The following is a 22,695-nucleotide window of genomic DNA, read 5'->3' as shown; positions in this document are numbered from 1 at the left end:
GAAAACTGTTTTTGCGGTCAGACAACTGAAGACCAGAGTTTTAAGCTGGTGGAAGTTATTGGCAGACACGATGCCACATGGGGAAGCCCTGGAAATGTCTTGGGAAATGTTCTTGGAGCAGTTAAAGATGCAGTACTGCTTAGAGATAGATATGATAGATCTAAACAATGAATTTCAGAACTTGAAGAAAGGGAAAATAAGCATAGACGACTATACTACTGCATTTACCGAAAAGATGAAATTATTTCCATACTAAGTGCCAACTGAACTCTTAAAAATTGAGAGGTTCGCAAACAGACTGCCAGCTGACTTTGGCCCAACGGTCAAGATGGCAACTACTCTGAAGACAGCAGTCCGAGCAGCTAAAAATGTGGAAACCCAGTTAAAGGAAATGGGTCAGGAGAGGGCAGAGGTTGGTGATAAAAGAAAGTTTGATGGATCTTCGAGGTCCAACAAGAAAGACAAGTTCTCGAAGTCTGGTTCGAGGAAATTTTGAGGAGGAGCCGAAGCGAAGTGGTGTGATAAGTGTAAGAAGAAACATGTTGGAAAATGTGGCGAGGAGGTCACTTGTTTTAAATGTGGGAAGCACGGGCACTATACCAACGAGTGCACAACCAACAAAAGGGTGTGCTATGGATGCCAAGAAGAAGGGCACATTTTGAAGGATTGCCCGAAAAAGAAGGATGTAGCAAAGCCTAATCTCCCACCAAAGCCAAAAGCCAGAGCTTTCCAAATGACATTGGAAGCCGCAAAAGATGCAACGGATGTCACTTCAGGTACCTTTCTTGTAAATGGATTGCCTGCCAATTTATTGTTTGATTTCCGAGCGAATTACTCCTTTATATCACATAAATTTGGTAAAAGACTAGCATTGCCTATAGAAAAACTTGATGATGCCCTAATTGTAGAAGTTGTTAGTGGCAAATTCATACTTGTTAGTGATTGTATTAGGAATATCCTCATCGATCTGAATGGAAACGAATTCCAAGAAAAGCTGTTACCCATCGAGTTAAATGGTTTCGACATCGTTCTAGGGATGGATTGGCTTAGCGCCAATGATGCCGAAATACTGTGCAAGAAAAAGATAGTAAGGGTAAACCTGCCTGGAAAGGAGTCGTTTATGGTATACGAAGATAAGCGCAGAGTAAATTCTGGAATCATTTCCCTAATGAAAGCCAGAAAATGTTTATCTAAAGGATGCACCTCATACGGAACAACACCGATAGCAAAAACCCCATATTGATAGAAAAAGGATATGCAAAGTATACCAGTGGTGTGTGACTATCCGGAAGTTTTTCCCGAAAATATTCCTGGATTGCCCCCTGATAGACAAGTGGAGTTTAGAATAGACTTGTTACCAGGAACAACACTGATAGCAAAAGCCCCATATTGATTAGCACCGACAGAGATGAAGGAGCTTATGACGCAACTTCAGGAATTATTGGACAACAGTTTTATTAGACCTAGTTCATCACCCTGGGGAGCTCCGGTGTTATTCGTAAAGAAGAAAGATGGGAGCATGAGAATGTGCATAGATTATAAGGAGCTGAACAAGGCAACAATAAAGAACAAGTACCCGTTGCCAAGAATTGATGACATGTTCGATCAGTTGCAAGGTTCGAGCTATTTATCAAAGATCGATCTTAGGTCAGGATATCATCAGCTAAAGGTAAGAGAGTAGGATACTAAGAAGACTGCGTTCAGAACAAGATACGGACACTATGAATTTTTGGTTATGTCATTTGGACTAACCAATGCTCCAGCAAAATTCATGGATTTGATGAACAAGGTTTGTAAACCATTCCTCGATAAATCTGTGATAGTGTTCATAAATGATATTTTGATTTATTCAAAAACCAAGCAGGAGCATGACAAGCATCTGCGTGAAGTGCTAGAAGTTCTGAAAAAGGAGAAGTTGTATGCAAAGTTCTCCAAATGTGATTTTTGGATTCAAGAAGTCCAATTTTTGGGTCATGTGGTTAACCAAGAAGGGATTATGGTTGACCCAGCTAAGATTGAAGCTATAACAAAGTGGGAACAACCAAAGAGTCCTACGGAGATCCGAAGCTTTCTAGGATTAGCTGGATATTATCGAAGATTTATCCAAGGCTTTTCTTCGATAGCTGCTCCATTGATAGCTTTAACCCACAAGGGAGCTACTTATGCTTTGAGTGAGAAGCATATGGAAGCATTCGAGAAGCTAAAGAAGAAATTATGTGATGCACCGATTCTTTCTCAACCTGATGGAGTTGAAGACTTCGCAGTGTATAGTGATGCGTCGGGAGTCGGGTTGGGATGTGTTCTAACTCAAAGAGAAAAGGTGATAGCATATGCATCTCGACAATTGAAAGAACATGAAAAGAACTACCCCACTTATGATTTGGAGTTGGAAGCGGTAGTATTTGCCCTAAAGATATGGAGGCATTATCTTTATGGCACAAAGTGAAAACTTTTCACTGATCATAAGAGTCTTCAGTATCTATTTAATCAGAAGGAATTGAACATGAGGCAACGACGCTGGCTAGAGTTACTCAAGGACTACGACTGTGAGATACTTTACCACCATGGTAAAGCAAATGTAGTCGCTGATGCTCTCAGTCGGAAGGTAAACCTTGAAAAGAAAAGGGCAAGAGCATTGAGAATTGAAGTTGTCTCGATAATTGTGGAAATTATAAAGAAAGCTGAGGAGGAAGCTTCAGAGAAAAATGACCAAAAGGAAGAACGTTTGGGCAAAACGTTAGTGTTTGGTACAAACAACCAAGGGTTGAAGGTATTCCAAGACAGGATTGGGGTACCTAAGACGGGAGGATTAAAAGATCTTCTGATGGAAGAAGCTCACAAGACCATGTACTCAATTCATCCCGGCAGCACAAAAATGTATAGGGATCTAAAACCCTACTACTGGTGGCCGACGATGAAGCTCGATGTTGCAAAGTATGTGGCCGAATGTGTGACATGTGCGAGGGTTAAGGCACAACATCAGAAACCGTATGGGAGTTTAGAACCTTTACATGTACCCATGGGTAAATAGGAAGACATCACTATGGATTTTTTGACTAAACTTCCCAGAACGAAAAGCGGTCACGACATGATTTGGGTGGTCGTTGATCGATTCACAAAAAGTGCACATTTCATAGCAGCCAATGAGAAGTGGTCTATGGAAAAGCTTACAAAGGTTTACGTGAAAGAGATAGTGAAAGCTCATGGTGTTCCCCTGACGATTGTGTCACATCGCGATAGTTTTTTTACGTCGAGGTTTTGGAAAAGTCTACAAGAGGAATTGGGTACAAAGTTGTGTCTAAGTACATCTTACCATCCGCAAACCGATGGTCAGAGCGAACGAATGATTCAAACATTGGAGGATATGCTACGAGCATGTACCCTGGAATTCCAAGGTAACTGGGATGAACATTTACCTCTGGTAGAATTTGCCTACAATAATAGTTTTCACTCGAGCATCAAGATGGCACCTTATCAAGCTTTGTATGAACAAAAGTGTCGAACGCCATCGTGTTGGCTTGAAGCTGGGGAAAAGCAGTTTATGGGACCTGAAATAGTCCATCAGACTGTTGAAAAGTTGAAAGTGATTAGGGAAAGGATGTTAGCAGCTCAGGATCGTCAAAAGAGCTACGCTGACAATTAAAGACAACCGATATCATTCGAAGTTGGTGATTCGGTTTTACTTAAAGTCTCGCCATGGAACAAACTTATAAAATTTGGTAAAAGGGGAAAGTTGAGTTCAAGGTTTATTGGACCGTTTAAAGTTCTTCAGAGGATTGGGAACCAATCTTACAAGCTAGAAATACCAGAAGAACTGGATGGTATTCATAACACTTTCCATGTGTGTTAATTGAGGAAGTTCACAGGAGAAGTTCCCAACATAATTCCAATTTCTGAATTAAGGTTGAATGAAAGCAAGAGGTTAATCGAAGAACTAGAGGCAATCGTTGACCGTCAAACTAAGAAGTTGCGACGCAAGATGGTCGATTTAGTGCTTGTGCGATGGAAACAACTGTCGCACCCACAAACCAGAACGGCGGAAACGTTCGGGGGCAGAGGACGTCATGTACAGTATCATAACAATGCACAATAGTAAACAAGCAACAACATCATCCATTGCATTAATAGTATAATTTAATACAAGTGTGTTCTGTGTATAGTTTGAAAGACACCAAAATATGAATCAAAAGAAAAGACGAGTCTTGAACGCTCCGTCATCTCAAAACCTGGTCCAGTGTACCTGTCTACTGGTGACCTGAGAATACAAGTTATTTTGAAAGAGTATATAAGCATTTAAGCTGGTGAGTTCATAAGTATTTTAGTGTCAAATGTTTGTATAAGTTTGATGAAAGTGTTTGTAAATGTTTGCTGTAAATGTTTGTAAGTGTTTTATTGTAAATGTTTGTATCTCCTAGAAGATCCTATATTTTCTACTTGAAATGTAGCCTTCTATCAAGACCCGACTGTTCTGTATGTTTGTTCTTTTGTAAAAGTGAGTTTTTTTCCCAAGTATGACTATCATTACCAAAATATAGTTTACATTACCATTTATGTGAGAAGATCACAATGTAAATCTAATGGGAAAATGATGATGTACTGTAGTATTGTATATAGTAACTACCATTGTACTAACTACCTTTAACCAATGGTTTAATTAAGGTAAAATGTGATGAGATGACATTCGTCACCCGTAGACCTGCAGGTCCCACTGTAGCTAGCAGCAAGGTGTAGGATGGTCAATCCCATATAGATCTATACACAAATTCACGCTCTCCCTCCAGGAGACTCTGGTTACAAAACGTGACACAGCTGTATATTTCCATGCCATGAAGTAGTGGCTCACATTAATGTTATAGTGTTCATGTATTTGTATAGTATGTTCTCTCTATTCTAGTGTATTGTATGTTCTCTTTGTATGGTATGTTCCTCCCTGTTTCTCATTATAGTATGTTCTTTCTGTTTCTCGTTATAGTATGTTCTTTCTGTTTCTCGTTATAGTATGATTGAATTGACTCATGTATGAACTGACTCTTGTATGTTTCATTGTACTAGAAATAGTGAGTAGTAATCCTCTAAACTATACCTATTATAGTTTACTAGTAAAGTTGTTTGAATGACTGAGCATGTTTGTACACCTTTGCTACCCAAAGGTGCTGAACTGATGTAAGAACTTTTATATCTATACACATATACATAATATATAACTAAGATCCAAACGACACTCGGACAAACAACCGATACCCTAAGTGCACAACCAAACAAGGAACATGAAATAATGCGAGTTATCAGTACTAAGCCCTTTCAACCTTATTTATATAACTATATCTATATAGACATGGTTTTGACAATATATAAGTTTAAAAGAGTTTGATAAAGACTTTAGCATATAAAGGAATTTTAACCATTTGAATGGTTACAGATGAGTTGATGTCAGTTTATAAAATGTTTTGGAATAGTTTGTTTGAGAACACAGTTTTGAAGTATAAGAAATCCATTTGTTTGATAACACAGTTTTGAAGTATAAGAAATCCACTTGTTTGATAGTTATTAATCACATGTGATTGATACAATAAATATAATGTTTTCTACTTGTATTCCCCTCCCCCCATAAAAGCATTTAAAATCATTTAAAAGATAAGTTAGGGGTATGAACTCACCTATAGTGAGTGATTCGAATGTAAGATCGATATAGGATGCTAAGTTTCAAGTGAATTCTCGAGCACAAACGGATCCTATTAAGCATATAATGACACATATATGTATATAATTAGTGTATATAACAACTAATCATTATAGGGAACAAACTTAGGGACTAGGAAACACTTGAAATGAAGTGTTACAATCACATATGATTGTTATAAAGGTGTTCACGGCCATACAAGTGTGTGTTTACGGCCTAGGTGTGTTCACGACCATGGTGTTTACGGCCATGGGTGTTTACGGCCAATGATATTTACGGCCAACACATCTAATGGCTTGAGTTTACGGCCAAAGATGTTCTTGAGAAGGGTTTACGGCCAAAGGAGAAGTTATGGCCGTAAACTCTTGATGATCTTGATGAAATGGTTGTTTCTAGTATGTTAATCAATAGCTTCTAATGAATATCAAGTATATGGAAAGGATACTTACGATTTGGAAGCTAAAAGAGGTGATTACGGCCCAAAGAACTAGTGTGTGTTCTTGGTGTTCTTGAAGATCTAACCCAAAAGAGATGATTTCACGGATGAAATCATAGGGTTTTACTAGATTAAAAAGGATATCAACTAATAAATGGAAGAATCACTTACAAATTTGTCGAGAATTAGAAGTGTTCTTGATGATACTTGAGAGAGAAATGAGTGTTCTTGAGTTGGAAGTGTGAGAAGTGAAGAAAAACGAAGGAATATCATACTTAAGGGTGGAGTTCACGGCCAGCCAAGAGCTTACAGCCGTAAGCTCTAGTTTACAGCCGTAAACTCCAAGTGTTGGAGTTTTCCGACTTGAACGTTGCACAATGAACTCTAGTAGATACTTCCTAACACCCAATCCTTGAATGTACTAGGCTTAGAACACTCAAATAGACCCTTAACAATGCTAAAAGATAGCAGAAACAAGTCTGACTTGTGATTGAATTGAATGGCTTTACAAGATAGAAATTTCGGGTTGTCACATCATCCCCCCGTTAGAGAGAACTTCGTCCCAAAATTAGAGTTTAAGAAATTACAAATAATTAAGTAAAACGATGAGGATATTTCAGTTTCGTCTGATCCTCGTGCTCCAAAGTGAATTCAGGTCCCCGCTTGGCATTCCAGCGAACCCTCACTATCGGGATACGACTTTGCTTCATTTGCTTGACCTCTCAGTCTATGATCTCTACTGGTTCTTCCATGAAGTTGAGGCTGTCATTGATCTCGATCTCGTCGAGTGGGATTACAAGAGTCTCGTCGGATAGACACTTTTTCAAGTTCGAAACATGGAAAGTAGGGTGTACGTTACTAAGTTCGTGAGGTAGTTTGAGTTTGTAAGCTATAGGGTCGATTCTAGCGAGAATCTCGAAAGGCCTTACGTATATTGGATTTAGATTTCCACGCTTTATGAAGCATATCAAGCCCTTCCAGGGTGAGACCTTCGAAAGAACACGATCACCAACCTGGAATTCCGAAGGTTTCCTTCTCTTGTCTGCGTAGCTTTTTTGTCGATCTCTAGAGGCTTTCAATCGTTCATGAATCTGAACGATCTTCTCTGCCGTTTCCCGAATGATTTCCGGACCCGTGAGAGTGCTGTCAGGAACTCGTCCTTTAGCTAACTGAGTTTCACCCACCTCAGCCCAGCACATAGGGGATCTGTACTTCCGGCCATAGAGGACTTCAAATGGAGCAGCCTTTATGCTCGTGTGATAACTGTTATTGTAGGAGAACTCGACAAGGGGTAAATGAGTTTCCCATGCCTTCCCAAAGTCTATCACATAGGCTCGCAACATATCTTCCAAGATTTGAATACTCCTCTCACTTTGTTCGTCGGTTTGTGGATGGTAGGATGTACACATGTCCAACCTAGTTCCTAGGGAACCTTGTAGCGAATGCTAGAACCTTGAAGTGAATCTACTATCTCTATTAGAGATAATGGATATGGGAACACCATGTAGTCGTACTATCTCTTTAATGTAAGTTCTTGTTAGTTTCTCCATCTTGTCAGTTTCCTTGATAGGCAGGAAGTGTGCGGACTTTGTTAACCTGTCTAAGATCACCCATATGGTATCGAGACCACCCGTTGTCTTGGGCAACTTGGTTATGAAGTCCATTGTGATCCGCTCCCACTCCCATTCCGGTATCTCCGGTTGCTGTAGTAAACCTAAGGGTTTCTGGTATTCGACCTTAACCTTGGCGCAAGTAAGACACTTACTCACGAAGGTAGCAATCTCTGCTTTCATGTTAGGCCACCGGTATAACTTTTTAAGATCCAGATACATCTTATCTGAACCTAGGTGGACGGAATATCGTGTGTTGTGCGCTTTAGTCATGACCAAGTCTCTGAAACCACCGTGTCTCGGTGTCCAGATCCGATCCATGATATATAAGGCTCCGCCACCCTTGACTTCCAAGTTTTTATCCATCCCTCTCAGGGATTCACCTGCCAAATTTTCAGGTTTCAAGGCTTCAAGCTGAGCCTCCTTAATTTGTGTGGACAGATGTCAATGGATAGTCATAGTCAATGATTTGACTCTACGACGAGAGTATTCTTTCCTACATAGGGCGTCAGCTACTACGTTGGCTTTACCGGGATGATAATGAATTTCGCATTCATAGTCATTGAGTAGCTCGACCCACCGTCATTGTCTCATATTGAGCTCCTTCTAGTCGAATATATGTTGAAGGCTCTTGTGGTCTGTAAAGATAGTGCTCTTTGTACCATACAGGTAGTGTCTCCAGATCTTCAGAGCAAATACCACTGCTCCTAACTCAAGATCATGTGTGGTGTACTTGACTTTGTGTGTCTTTAGCTGTCTTGAGGCATAGGCGATGACCTTACCTCGTTGCATAAGAACACAGCCAAGCCCTTGGTTGGATGCATCGCAATAAACCACAAAGTCTTCTATCCCTTTTGGGAGGGATAGTTTTGGTGCGCTGCATAAGGCTCCCTTTAGCGTTTGGAACGCTTTTTCTTGTTTCCCTTCCCAGTCAAAGGCCATGCCTTTCTGGGTCAATGTAGTAAGCGGCTTCACGATCCTAGAGAAGTTTTAAATGAACCTGCGATAGTAGCCAGCGAGGCCTAGAAATTGACGAATTTATGTAGGCGTCTTCGGTGCTGACCAGTTCTCAATGGCCTTAATTTTGGAAGGGTCCACGTGAATTCCCTCTTCGCTAACAACGTGACCGAAGAATTTGACTCTTCGAATCCAAAATTCGCACTTAGAGAACTTCGTGTAGAGCTTCTCTGATCGTAATGTTTCTAAGACCTGTCGTAGATGTTTACTATGCTCCTCCTTACTTAGAGAGTAGATAAGTATGTCATCGATGAACACAATGATAAACTGATCCAAGTAAGGACGACACACCCTATTCATTAAGTCCATGAATACTGCGGGCGCATTGGTCAATCCGAATGGCATCACTACAAACTCTTAGTGTCCTTAACGAGTTCGGAAGGCTGTCTTGGGAACATCCTCCTCTAACACTCGTAACTGGTGATACCCGGATCTCAGATCTATCTTTGAAAAGTAATTCGTCCCTTGCAGTTGGTTGAACAAATCGTCTATGTGAGGCAGAGTGTAACGATTCTTGACGTTAAGCTTGTTTAATTCTCTGTAGTCGATGCACATACGGAACGATCCGTCTTTCTTCTTGACGAACAAGACCGGTGCTCCCCAGGGTGAGAAGCTTGGTCTAATAAAGCCCTTGCAGAGCAGTTCGTTAAGCTGACCGGATAGTTCCTGCATATCAGCTGGTGCTAGACGATAGGGCGATTTGGCTACTGGCGTAGCCCCTAGAACTAAGTCGATTCTAAACTCGACTTGACGTTGTGGTGGTAATTGTCACACCCCCAAACCAGATGGCGGAAACGTCCGGGGGTGGAGGACTTCAATTGTAGTATCACAACACATGCATCATAGTAATCAAAGTACAAACAACCATTGTATTTAAAAGGTATAAGTATTTACATGTGTTCAATCATTGTATATTGAACCAAAATATAGTTATACAAAAGAAGATATGACTCAACATAGCTCCATCTTCTCAAAAGCTCGGGGAGTACCTGTGTATTATTACCCTGAGAATACAAGTAATTTGAAAAGAGAGTATCAACATAAAGTTGAGTGAGTGCATAAGTGTTTATGTTTAAAGCATGTCTCTGTATCTTGTATATGTAACTTGTTCCAGAAAATCCTATAATTTCTGTTGTATATGAAAAGTAGTTTTATTCCCATAAAACCGTTCTCTGTGTATTAATGTTTTGTATTTGTTTTACTTATGAAAACTTGTAACTGAGAGTGTGCCTGGCTCCACTAGCTGTTGTTGAAAACTGTATTGAACCTTTGTATTTTGTATTCTGTAAACTGGTACTTTGAAGGTGTACTTTCGTTTAGTTATTTATACACTAACGTATTGTTAATATCTTTTTAATGAGTTATTATAACCATACTATGACTGATGGCCTGAAACAAACGCTTTGTGGGAGTTTAAACTGGTGATAACAATTGCCACTCATCTGACTGTAGCTAGCAGCCTGAGTGCGGGGTTGTCAATCCCGATATAGATTTGTACACACTTGTTTCGATCCCCGGCTGGAGATTCTGGTTATAATGTCAGAACGTTTCCTATGTTGTCTAAAGTGAATTAAACAACCTGAATAGAGTGTCTCATAAAAAGCATATAAATGTTACATGTATATTAGTTTTGAAAACCCAATCATTCTGAAATAATGATTGACAGTATGTTCTTGAATCAAAACCCAATCATTCTGAAATAATGATTGACAGTATGTTCTTGAATTAGTATTCCAAACATGAATTTGATAAGTGTAAACCTTGATTTGTTCTGTATCAAAACCCTAGTTTCTTGTAAGACTGTGTATTCTAGTATACTTGTATCATGAATTATTGTTCTATGTATAAATTATACCTATTATAATTTATATGTACTTTCTGAATGTGTATTTAACCATGTTTGCATGTAATCCCTTGCTCAGCATGTTACAAAGGTAGTTAAACTGATGAAATAACTATTATATTTATATACATATACAATTTTATATATAAGTAAAATTTAAACGACACTCGGACAAATAACGGGTACTTTAAGCCCACATCCAAACAAGGAGAAGGACTCAGAATGAGTTATCAGTCGTAAGTCTTTTAAATCTCATTTATATACATACATACATATATATATATATATATATATATATATATATATATATATATATATATATATATATATATATATATATATATATATATACAAATATGAATTTTGGGGAAAAATATAAGTTTATAAAAGAGTTTAATGTTTTGAGTATTTTTAATGATTTAATGTTGTTTTATCATGATTTGAAATCATGATTTTATAACACAAAGCTCTTATGTTATGCTTGTATTCCCCCCCCCCCCCTTAAAACAGTAGAAATTATGAAAATACAGGGTATGTACTCACTTGATAGATGGTGAATCGGACAGAGTTTCGTTTCACGAAAAGGAGTTTATTTGTCGAGAAACCGGCTCAAATCGGGCAGAGTTTATTTGAGCCGGTTTCTCGACAAATAAACTCCTTTTCGTGAAACGAAACTCTGTCAGATTCACCATCTATCAAGTGAGTACATACCCCTGTATTTTCATAATTTCTACTGTTTTAAGGGGGGGGGGGGGGAATACAAGCATAACACAAGAACTTTGTGTTATAAAATCATGATTTCAAATCATGATAAAACAACATTAAATCATTAAAAATACTCAAAACATTAAACTCTTTTATAAACTTATATTTTTCCCCAAAATTCATATTTGTATATATATATATATATATATATATATATATATATATATATATATATATATATATATATATATATATATATATATATAAATGAGATTTAAAAGATTTAAGACTGATAACTCATTCTGGGTCCTTTTCCTTGTTTGGATGTGGGCTTAAAGTACCCGTTATTTGTCCGAGTGTCGTTTAAATTTTATTTATATATAAAATTGTATATGTATATAAATATAATAGTTATTTTATCAGTTTAACTACCTTTATAACATGCTGAGCAAGGGATTACATGCAAACATGGTTAAATACACATTCAGAAAGTACATATAAATTATAATAGGTATAATTTATACATAGAACAATAATTCATGATACAAGTATGCTAGAATACACAGTCTTACAAGAAACTAGGGTTTTGATACAGAACAAATCAAGGTTTACACTTATCAAATACATGTTTGGAATACTAATTCAAGAACATATTGTCAATAATTATTTCAGAATGATTGGGTTTTGATTCAAGAACATACTGTCAATCATTATTTCAGAATGATTGGGTTTTCAAAACTAATATACATGTAACGTTTATATGCTTTTTATGAGACACTCTATTCAAGTTGTTTAATTCACTTTAGACAACATAGGAAAAGTCCTGACATTATAACCAGAATCTCCTGCCTGGGATCGAAACAAGTGTGTGTAGATCTATATCGGGATTGACAACCTCGCACTCAGGCTGCTAGCTACAGTCAGATGAGTGACAATTGTTATCACCAGTTTAAACGCCCACAAAGCGTTTGTTTCAGGCCATCAGTCATAGTATGGTTATAATAACTCATTAAAAAGATATTAACAATACGTTAGTGTATAAATAACTAAACGAAAGTACACCTTCAAAGTACCAGTTTACAGAATACAAAATACAAAGGTTCAATACAGTTTTCAACAACAGCTGGTGGAGCCAAGCACACTCTCAGTTACAAGTTTTCATAAGTAATACAAATACAAAGCATTAATACACAGAAAATGGTTTTATGGGAATAAAACTACTTTTCATATACAACAGAAAATATAGGATTTTCTGGAACAAGTTACATATGTTGGCTTTTGAGCATTCTAACACTTCCTAAGTGTACATGCAACCCTATTAAACCTTGGATCTATGTTTGTCTAAGATACATGCAAAATATTATTTTCCAAGGTTTATAACCTATCTAGCATGGCATGGGGTACTTTTAACCATAACAGAACTAGATGAATTACATACCTTTTGTTGATTGTTGATTCCTTGGAGTTTGAGAGCCAAGCACCAATAATGTGAATGCCTCAAATGGAAATCACAAATCACCACAAACTTCGAAAATGTATGAGAGAGTATACTAACTCTTGATTTTGGCCACCACACTTACACACACATTAGTGTGTTTTTCATGCAACATAAGCTTGTTTATATAGTGTACATGGTTAGGGTGAAACCCTAATAACCCATGTCTTTTCCTCTTCCAAGGATCCATGGGTAAAAGCTCCATGGATCATCCATGGACTTCCATATAAGCTTAGCCCATTCCCAAATGAGTGTTAGCCCACACCATATAAATATAATAGCCCATGATTTAATTAGTCTTCCTTTTAATCACTAAATTAATTCATAATTAATTCAAGATTAAAACTAATTAAGCAACATGACTTTATATTAATATATTATAAAATTATCCATAACTAGTTTGGGTGAAGTGCAACCCAAATGGACCATGCCGGGTCGGGTCAAGTATATACCAAATAAGTTATGGACTTAGACATCTTATCCAACAGACTCCCACTTGGATAAGTCTAATAACTGTCTTTGCCTATATTACTTCAGGAACCAACCGACAATCATAGCTTTCGAAAACTCTTGTGAACTATGAAGCGCCATTTTAGATAAGTGATCATATAATCCTCTGCTCTCATGATATCAGCCGGACAAATACATGGAACAATGTCTTACTTATTGTCTAGCAGTTGTTTCTCGATTTCCGATTTGTTTGACAAAGAACTTAACTGAACACATTAATTTAGTTCTGACCGGGCCCAGTACATGGGTCAGCACAAAATCATCGAGGGGCCCAGATATCGCTTCTATTTCTAGAAGGAACAGATAAACTTCGACTCATATGCTTGTTCTACTACTTATTGAATTGCACACAAATTCACGTTTTATAACATCAATTTACTGATGCGTTTACGTGCAATCAATGCACAACCAACTCATAGGTAAAAACTCATATCTCTAGGTTTGAAGACTTATATGATATTACCGTCTCACGATCACTCGAGATAAATTCCATGAAGTGATACAAGTGAGCGTGGGTTTATTCCAATACTCATAACTTATGAGTACTCATGAATGTTGTAGCAACCATTGCTATGGCTAAACACCTTTTGTCATCTACAATCCCAATTCATGACAGTCTTAATTCATACCTACTTCCGACATATGACCGACTGTGGAGAGTTTGAATAAATTAATTATTCTGGAAGTCAAAACATGCAAAACTGAAACAATAGTAAATAATTGACAATGATAGCAACACTTTACTCATAAATAAATCACAAATTTTATTCATCATCAAACGTCGATTACATTTTACAAGTTTCAGAAAAGGCTATCTAATCTGTAAAACTAATATCGTCCCTCAGCCCGATGCGCCTCGCATGCTGCAAATGCTTCACCCTCATCAGTCCCTTCGTAAGGGGATCCGCAGGGTTCTCATCTGACGATACCCTCTTTGCCACGAGGAGTCCCTCTTCTTTCTTGTGTCTTATGAAGTGATATTTTCTGTCAATGTGTCGGGATCTGCCATGATCTCTTGGTTCCTTGGCTAAGGCAACCGCACTATTGCTATCACAGAAAATCTCCCTAGGCTCCTTAATAGCTGGTACAACTCCAAGGTCTCCGATGAAGTTCCTCAGCCATATCGCCTCCTTTGCCGCTTCACTCGCTGCTATGTACTCTGATTCACAAGTCGAATCAGCTACAGTCTCCTGTTTGGAACTCTTCCAAGTGATTGCCCCTCCATTTAAGGTAAAGACCCAGCCCGACTAAGAGCGGAAGTTATCCCTATCAGTCTGAAAGCTAGCATCACTATACCCTACTACTCTCAAGTCATCACTCCCACCAAGGGTAAGGATCCAATCCTTAGTCCTCCGCAGGTACTTGAGAATATTCTTTACCGCAGTCCAATGAGCCTTGCCAGGGTTCCCCTGATATCTGCTGACCATGCTCAAAGCGAAGGCCACATCAGGACGGGTACAAGTCATAGCATACATGATCGAACCAACAGCGGAAGCATAAGGTAATCGACTCATCTCATCTATCTCATCTTCTGTACTCGGGCTTTGAGCCTTGCTCAGTTTGGCATTGCTTTGGATCGGTAATTCTCCTTTCTTGGAATTCTGCATGTTGAACCTTTTCAACACCTTATCCAAGTAGATACTCTGACTAAATCCAATTAGTCTTTTACTCCTTTCTCTTAATATCCTTATCCCTAGGATATAGGTAGCTTCTCCACTGTCCTTCATAGCAAAGCACTTCCCAAGCCAGGACTTAACCTCCTGCAAAGTTGGGATGTCATTTCCTATGAGTAGTATGTCATCCACATACAGTACCAAAAAGCTAACTATACTCCCACTAGCTCTGACATACACGCATGACTCATCTTCACTTCTTGAGAAACCAAACTCTTTGACCTTCTCATCGAAACAAAGATTCCAACTTCGAGATGCTTGTTTCAATCCATAAATGGATTTCTCAAGCTTGCACACTCTATTTGGGTACTCTGCACTGACAAAACCTTCTGGCTGATTCATGTAAACATCCTCAGCCAACTTTCCGTTAAGGAAAGCGGTTTTGACATCCATTTGCCATATTTCATAATCATGAAATGCAGCAATGGCTAGCATAACCCTAATAGACTTAATCTTTGCTACTGGTGAAAAGGTTTCATCATAATCAATACCCTGAGTCTGAGTAAACCCCTTCGCAACCAGTCGAGCCTTATAAGTGTGCACCTTCCCATCCATGTCGGTCTTCTTCTTGAAGATCCATTTGCACCCGACTGTCTTACGGCCTGGTACATTGTCAACCAAGTTCCCCACTTGATTGTCATACATGGACTGTATCTCGCTGTCCATAGCCTCCTTCCATTTAGCAGACTCTGGGCCTGCCATGGCTTCCTTAACACTGTTAGGTTCATCCAGATTTACCAGTGTACTGTCACTGATAAATGTATCACCTTCCGTAGTAATATGAAATCCATAATAAAACTCAGGTGTGTTCCTAACACTTGTGGAACGCCTCGGAAGTATAGACTCGTCAGCTGGATCAACATGAATTTCCTCCTCAAGTTGATTGCTAGTGTCTGAGGTTCCTTCACCAATTGAGTCTTGAATTTCTTCAAGGTCAATTTGCCTCCCACTGTCTCCTTGGTTTATAAATTCTCTCTCTAGAAAGACCCCTCTCCTAGCCATAAAGACCACATTCTCACTGGGTCTGTAGAAGAGGTAACCAAAGGATTTTTGTGGGTAGCCGATGAAAATACACCTTTCACTTCGAGGTTCGAGCTTGTCATGAGTTTCGCACCTCACGAAAGCCTCGCAACCCCAAATCTTGATATGGTCCAAATTGGGAACTTTCCCAGTCCACATTTCATGAGGTGTTTTGGCAACCTTCTTTGTAGGGACTAGATTAAGGATGTGGGCGGCAGTCTCTAAGGCATACCCCCAAAAAGAGATTGGTAGCGAAGCTCGACTCATCATAGAGCGAACCATGTCCAACAAAGTTCGATTGCGCCTCTCAGCTACACCATTCAGCTGTGGTGTCCTGGGAGGTGTCAATTGTGAGACAATCCCACACTCCTTAATATAGTCGAGGAACTCAGTACTAAGATACTCACCACCTCAATCGGATCGAAGCATCTTAATGTTCCTGCCCAATTGATTTTCTACTTCCTGTTTAAACTCTTTAAACCTTTCAAAAGTTTCTGACTTATGTTTGATTAAGTAGACATAACCATATCTACTAAAATCATCAATAAAATTCACATAATAGCGATTAGCATCCCTTGTGGCGGTTTTGAATGGTCCACATACATCAGTATGTATAAGGTCCAACAAACCCTCACCCCTTGCACAAGTACCAGTGAAGGGTGATTTTTTCATTTTTCCAAGTAGACAAGACTCACAACTATCATCCGACTTGAGGTCGAACGACTCCAAGACTCCATCCTTTTGGAGCTGGCCTATGCGTTTCTTGCTTACATGTCCAAGACGACAATGCCACAAAGATGCTTTATCCAAGCTAGTAGAAGAATCAATACACAATACATTATTTCCTAAATTATCTACAACCGATACAGCTTCATACACACCATCACAAGGTAATGCTTTAAAATAAAGAACATTATTAAAGAAAGCATTAATACTACCAACTTCATTATCAAAAGAAAAGGTAAAACCTTGTTTGTACAAAGCATGAAAGGAAATAATATTCCTCGCCATTTCAGACGAGTACACACATTTATTCAAATCTAACTTTAACCCACTATCTAGCAACAAAGTATAAACTCCAATCTTGGTAACAGGTGCAACCTTCTTGTTCCCCATGATTAAGTTTATCTTTCCGTGATCCACATGCTCACTTCTTCTTAGGCCCTGCAAGTCACAACAGATGTGAATACCACAACCTGTATCAAGAACCCAAGAATTAGAATATGGTGAGTTTTTAGACAATATAGTGTAAATACCTGCATGGGATGGTTTCACTTTCCCATCCTTGACATCCTGCAAGTACTTTGGGCAGTTTCGCTTCCAGTGCCCCTTATTTTGACAGTAGAAGCATTCAGCATCCTTAGGGATGGCAGAAGGAGTGATAGAACCACCTTTGGTTCCAGATGAGGAGCCTTCAATGGACTTTCCCTTGGTACCCTTCGAAGGGTGCTTCCTCTTCTTCCCTTTGCCTTGCCCGATAGCCAAAACAGGGGTAGTAGTAGGAGTAGGAGTAGCAACCGACTTACTCTTAAGACCACTTTCGGCAGTCTTCAGAAGTCCTTGAAGCTTACTGAGTGTGACTTCCTCCTTGTTCATGTGGTATGTCATACGAAATTGATCATAACACGATGGCAAGGAGTGCAAAATGATATCAATTGCCAACTCCTCAGGGAAGTTCACATTCAGTTTCATTAGACGGTCCACATACCTTTGCATTTTCTGCATGTGGCTCGTGATTGGTTCGCTATCCTTCATACGAGTAGTGATCATGGAGGAGATTATTTCATACCGCTCTTGACGAGCACTCTGATGGTACCTTTCCATCAGATCCTGATGCATCTCAAAAGGGTAATAGTCCTCATAGGACTTTTGGAGTTCAGCTGTCATGGTGGCCATCATGATGTATGCCACCTTGGTGACATCTCTTTCATGTGCCTGATACTCAGCGACCTCCTCAGGAGTAGCAGTGGACTCATCACGCTCCTTTAGCTCCTTATCGAGGACATATTCCTTGTCCTCGTAACGAGTAACCATCCTGATGTTCCGGATCCAGTCCATGAAGTTGGAACCATCAAAGATGACCCTCCCACAAAGGTTCATGAGGGAAAAGGAGCCAGTAGGGTTAGAGCCCGAAGCTTTGTTGTTGCAAGACATCTGAAAAGAAGAAAACAAGTTTAGATTAGATATATCGAATCCTTAATTATACACCCAAATGTAATATTAAGGCTAGGATCCAACACAATATATTATAACTTAGAAGAGGGATGCCGTAATCTAATCTATAATATATTTGAAGGTAGGTGAATGACGATTCACCAATTTCCACCATGAAAACGAAATGAATTATTAGGTTTAATTGGTTTTTGAAATTCCTAGATTCTTTTGAGATTCATTGAAATTTTCAATGGCATGTTTCAATCTCGATTGTGCCCTTCAAGTTTTGTGACTGGGATGCCGATGATCACAAAACAAGGTGTGAATAACCATGCAAATTCACTTGGTACCCTTAATATTATCACCTAATCAATGTGCCGGTTAACCACACACGCTCCACCGATCTATGATAAACATTAAGTCACCCTTCGTGATCCTTACTAGTCCAAGTTAGTGTGCCGGTTAACCACACACGCTCCACCAACGACTTGGTAAGGTACAAAGTGTGAATTTCATGGGTTAGCACCATATTCAGATTTTCCTAAAGTAACTAAGATTGGGAATTTATAAAAGGTTTAGTTACTTTATAATATTCATCATACTTTTAATGAGAATTTATAAGTCCTTGTCCTACCCGTTCGGCTAACGACCCTCCACCAGTCAAGCAAGCGGTGGGTGAGAGTGGACACCCATTAAGTTGCCATTTTATAGGCAACAACCTTATGCCCACCTTATAGACTGGCTTCGTGAATGAGGCGTACTAGCGGTAAGACGAATTTGATCTTATACATATATATAATAATTAACCATTAATGTTATAAATAGTATAAGGGTTGAATTTTAACTTTTAAAACTCTAAGGGTTTAGAATTAAAGTATATTAAAGTGTGTGTAACTTTACAAATTCCAAAACTTGAGGACAAGTTTTGAAACTATTCAAAACTTTTCATTTCATAACTTATGAATTAAGGTTCATAAAAATGAAGACTCTTCATTTCCATGTAACTTATGTGTTTTAAGTGTGTGTTTAAAAGAAGTGACCTTTGGATATCCATAACATGAGGACAAATTATGGACTCCATTAAAACACATAAATGATCAAGAATTAATCCTAAACAATTCAGCAAATAATTCCTATCATCTTCTAAATTCATAAGAACATGAACATGATCATCAAAGTTTCAAGAATTATATGAACACATACAAAGCATGAAATTTTGATATAAGCTATTGTAAATGGATTAGAACAACCATTACACCAACTAAAACAAGTCTTAAAACACCAAAACAGTTTAGGGTAATGTTTCTAGTCCATTTCCAGCAGCAAAAGTCGAAAATCTGCATTCTGAGGCTCCTACTCGCCGAGTGCACGAACCTACTCGCCGAGTAGGATGAGTTTACTCATGAACTCGGCGAGTCCCCCCATGGACTCGGCGAGTTCATCAGGCAGACAGCAAAAATTCGACTTTTTTCACTATTTTGCATCAAGTATCAAACAAACAAGCCTAGGCTCTGATACCACTGTTGGGATTTGAGAATTCTAACACTTTCTAAGTGTACATGCAACCCTATTAAACCTTGGATCTATGTTTGTCTAAGATACATGCAAAATATTATTTTCCAAGGTTTATAACCTATCTAGCATGGCATGAGGTACTTTTAACCATAAAAGAACTAGATGAATTACATACCTTTTGTTGATTGTTGATTCCTTGGAGTTTGAGAGCCAAGCACCAATAATGTGAATGCCTCAAATGGAAATCACAAATCACCACAAACTTGGAAAATGTATGAGAGAGTATACTAACTCTTGATTTTGGCCACCACACTTACACACACATTAGTGTGTTTTTCATGCAACATAAGCTTGTTTATATAGTGTACATGGTTAGGGTGAAACCCTAATAACCCATGTCTTTTCCTCTTCCAAGGATCCATGGGTAAAAGCTCCATGGATCATCCATGGACTTCCATATAAGCTTAGCCCATTCCCAAATGAGTGTTAGCCCACACCATATAAATATAATAGCCCATGATTTAATTAGTCTTCCTTTTAATCACTAAATTAATTCATAATTAATTCAAGATTAAAAATAATTAAGCAACATGACTTTATATTAATATATTATAACTTATAATATATTAATAGATCGTAAGTATACAACTCTCATAAAATTATCCATAACTAGTTTGGGTGAAGTGCAACCCAAATGGACCATGTCGGGTCGGGTCAAGTATATATCAAATAAGTTATGGACTTAGACATCTTATCCAACAACATATACAAGATACATAGACATCCTTTAAACATAAACACTTATGCACTCACTCAACTTTATGTTGATACTCTCTTCTCAAAATACTTCTATTCTCAGGGAAATAATACACAGGTACTCCCCGAGCTTTTGAGAAGATGGAGCTATGTTGAGTCATATATTCTTTTGTATAACTATATTTTGGTTCAATATACAATGATTGAACACATGTAAATACTTATACCTTTTAAATACAATGGTTTTTTGTACTTTGATTACTATGATGCATGTGTTGTGATACTACAATTGAAGTCCTCCACCCCCGGACGTTTCTGCCGTCTGGTTTGGGGGTGTGACATATTGGCTAATGATGTTTACAAGAGCTAGTCGGAGGGTTTTGTACATATAAACTTTCCTAATAGAGTGTGTAAGCTTGATAAATCCATTTATGGATTAAAGAAAGTGTCTCGCAGTTCCAATCTTTGCTTCCCTGAGAAAGTCAAAGAGTTTGGTTTCTATAGAGGTGAGGATGAGTTTTGTGTACGTCAAAGCTAGTGGGAGTATAGTGACCTTCCTAATATTGTATTTTCATGACATACTCCTTATAGGAAACGGCGTTCCAACCTTGCAATAAGTGAAATCTTGGCTTGGAAAGTGTTTCGCTATGAAGGACTTAGGGGAAGCGACATATATGCCTGGGATAAGGATTTTGAGGGATAGAAAGAAAAGACTTATTGGTCTAAGTCAGAGTATATACTTGGACAAGGTACTAAAATGGTTTAGTATGGAAAATTCCAAGAAAGGGGAACTGCCCATTCATAGTACTGTTGAGTAAGACGCAAAGCCCCAGTACAGATGAAGAGATAGATGACATGATCTGATTCCCATACGATTTGGCTATAGGCTCGATCATGTATGTTATGACATGTACTCGGCCTGATGTGTCTTATACTTTGAGCATGGTTAATCTATTTCAGGGAAATCCGGGCAAAGCTCATTGGATTATAGTAAAGAACATTCTTAAGTATTTGTGAAGGAAAACGGAAATGTTTCTAGTCCTTGGTGGCAGTGATACATTGAGATTGAGTAGATATGGTGACGCCAACTTTCAGAGAGATCGAGACAACTTCTATTCTCAGTCGGGCTGGGTGTTTTGGTTAAACGGTTGAGCGGTTACTTAGAAGAGTTCCAAACAGGAAATAGTGGCTGCTTCTACTTGTGAATCAGAGTACATCACAACGAGTGAGGTGTCAAAGGAAGTAGCTTTATGGAAGAACTTTATCGGTGAGCTCAAAGTAGTCCTGACCATTCAAGAGCCAATGGAACTTTTCTGTGATAATAAAGGCGCAATTTCTTTGATCAAAGAACCCAAGGATCATCGTAGATCCAAGTATATCGATAGAAAGTACCATTACATCATACATATGATTGAAGAAGGTCATCTCCTAGTGAAGAGAGTATCTCCAGAAGACAATCCTATAGATACTTTCATAAAGGCTCTGAGTAGGGTTAAGCATAACCAGCATCCTAGGAGCATAGTCTTGAGAGATGATATTAGTTTAGTAGTTAGTTGATAGTCTGAAACTTGTAACAAAGATAGATATAATTGATTTTGGAGATTAAATAATAAAGATTATTTATGAGTATTGTTACTGCCTTTTTTCAATTGTTTCTTTTTGTCTTTCGCTATGCATGTTTTACTTCTTGAATAATTTGATTATTAATATTCCTGTTGATAAAAAAAGCGACCCTCTTTAGCTAGGGAACCACAATATGGATTATAGTCGATACCGCAATTAGAGTTGATGCCAAAGTAGAAGTGAACTATCGGAGTTGAAGAAGATGTTGAGTGAACCGCAACCACTACTGCAGAGAAGAATGATGAAGACTTTCTAGTTGCATTACTGACTTAGCGTATTAGCTTAGCTTTGTCTAGTGAACCTTCCATGGTTACTGAAGTCAGTAGGATATTACTTGTTTATTTCATATGTAACTTTTTGGGACTCTTTAAATAGAGTATCCAACTTCATGAAATATACACCTTAAAGATCTTTCTGAACTTTCATTGAAATACAAAGATCATTCCCTCTATATCTTATCTGAATTCCAGAGTTCCTCTTCACTTTAAGTTGTACACATTTACTAACTTGTGTTTGACTGCGAACCTTGTTATGAATCAACTTGGTGTCTACTTGATATAACATGTTTTCATTTATATTTCCTTTACATTTCCGTAATTAAAAATCTAACACTTCTAACTTATTATTTTTTATCTTACTTGATCCTTGAGATTAACTT

Source organism: Lactuca virosa, chromosome 6 (assembly GCF_052849685.1).
Source record: "Lactuca virosa cultivar CGN04683 chromosome 6, Lactuca_virosa_CGN04683_v6, whole genome shotgun sequence".
Lineage (NCBI taxonomy): Eukaryota > Viridiplantae > Streptophyta > Magnoliopsida > Asterales > Asteraceae > Lactuca > Lactuca virosa.
Note: the sequence above shows the minus strand (reverse complement) of the source record.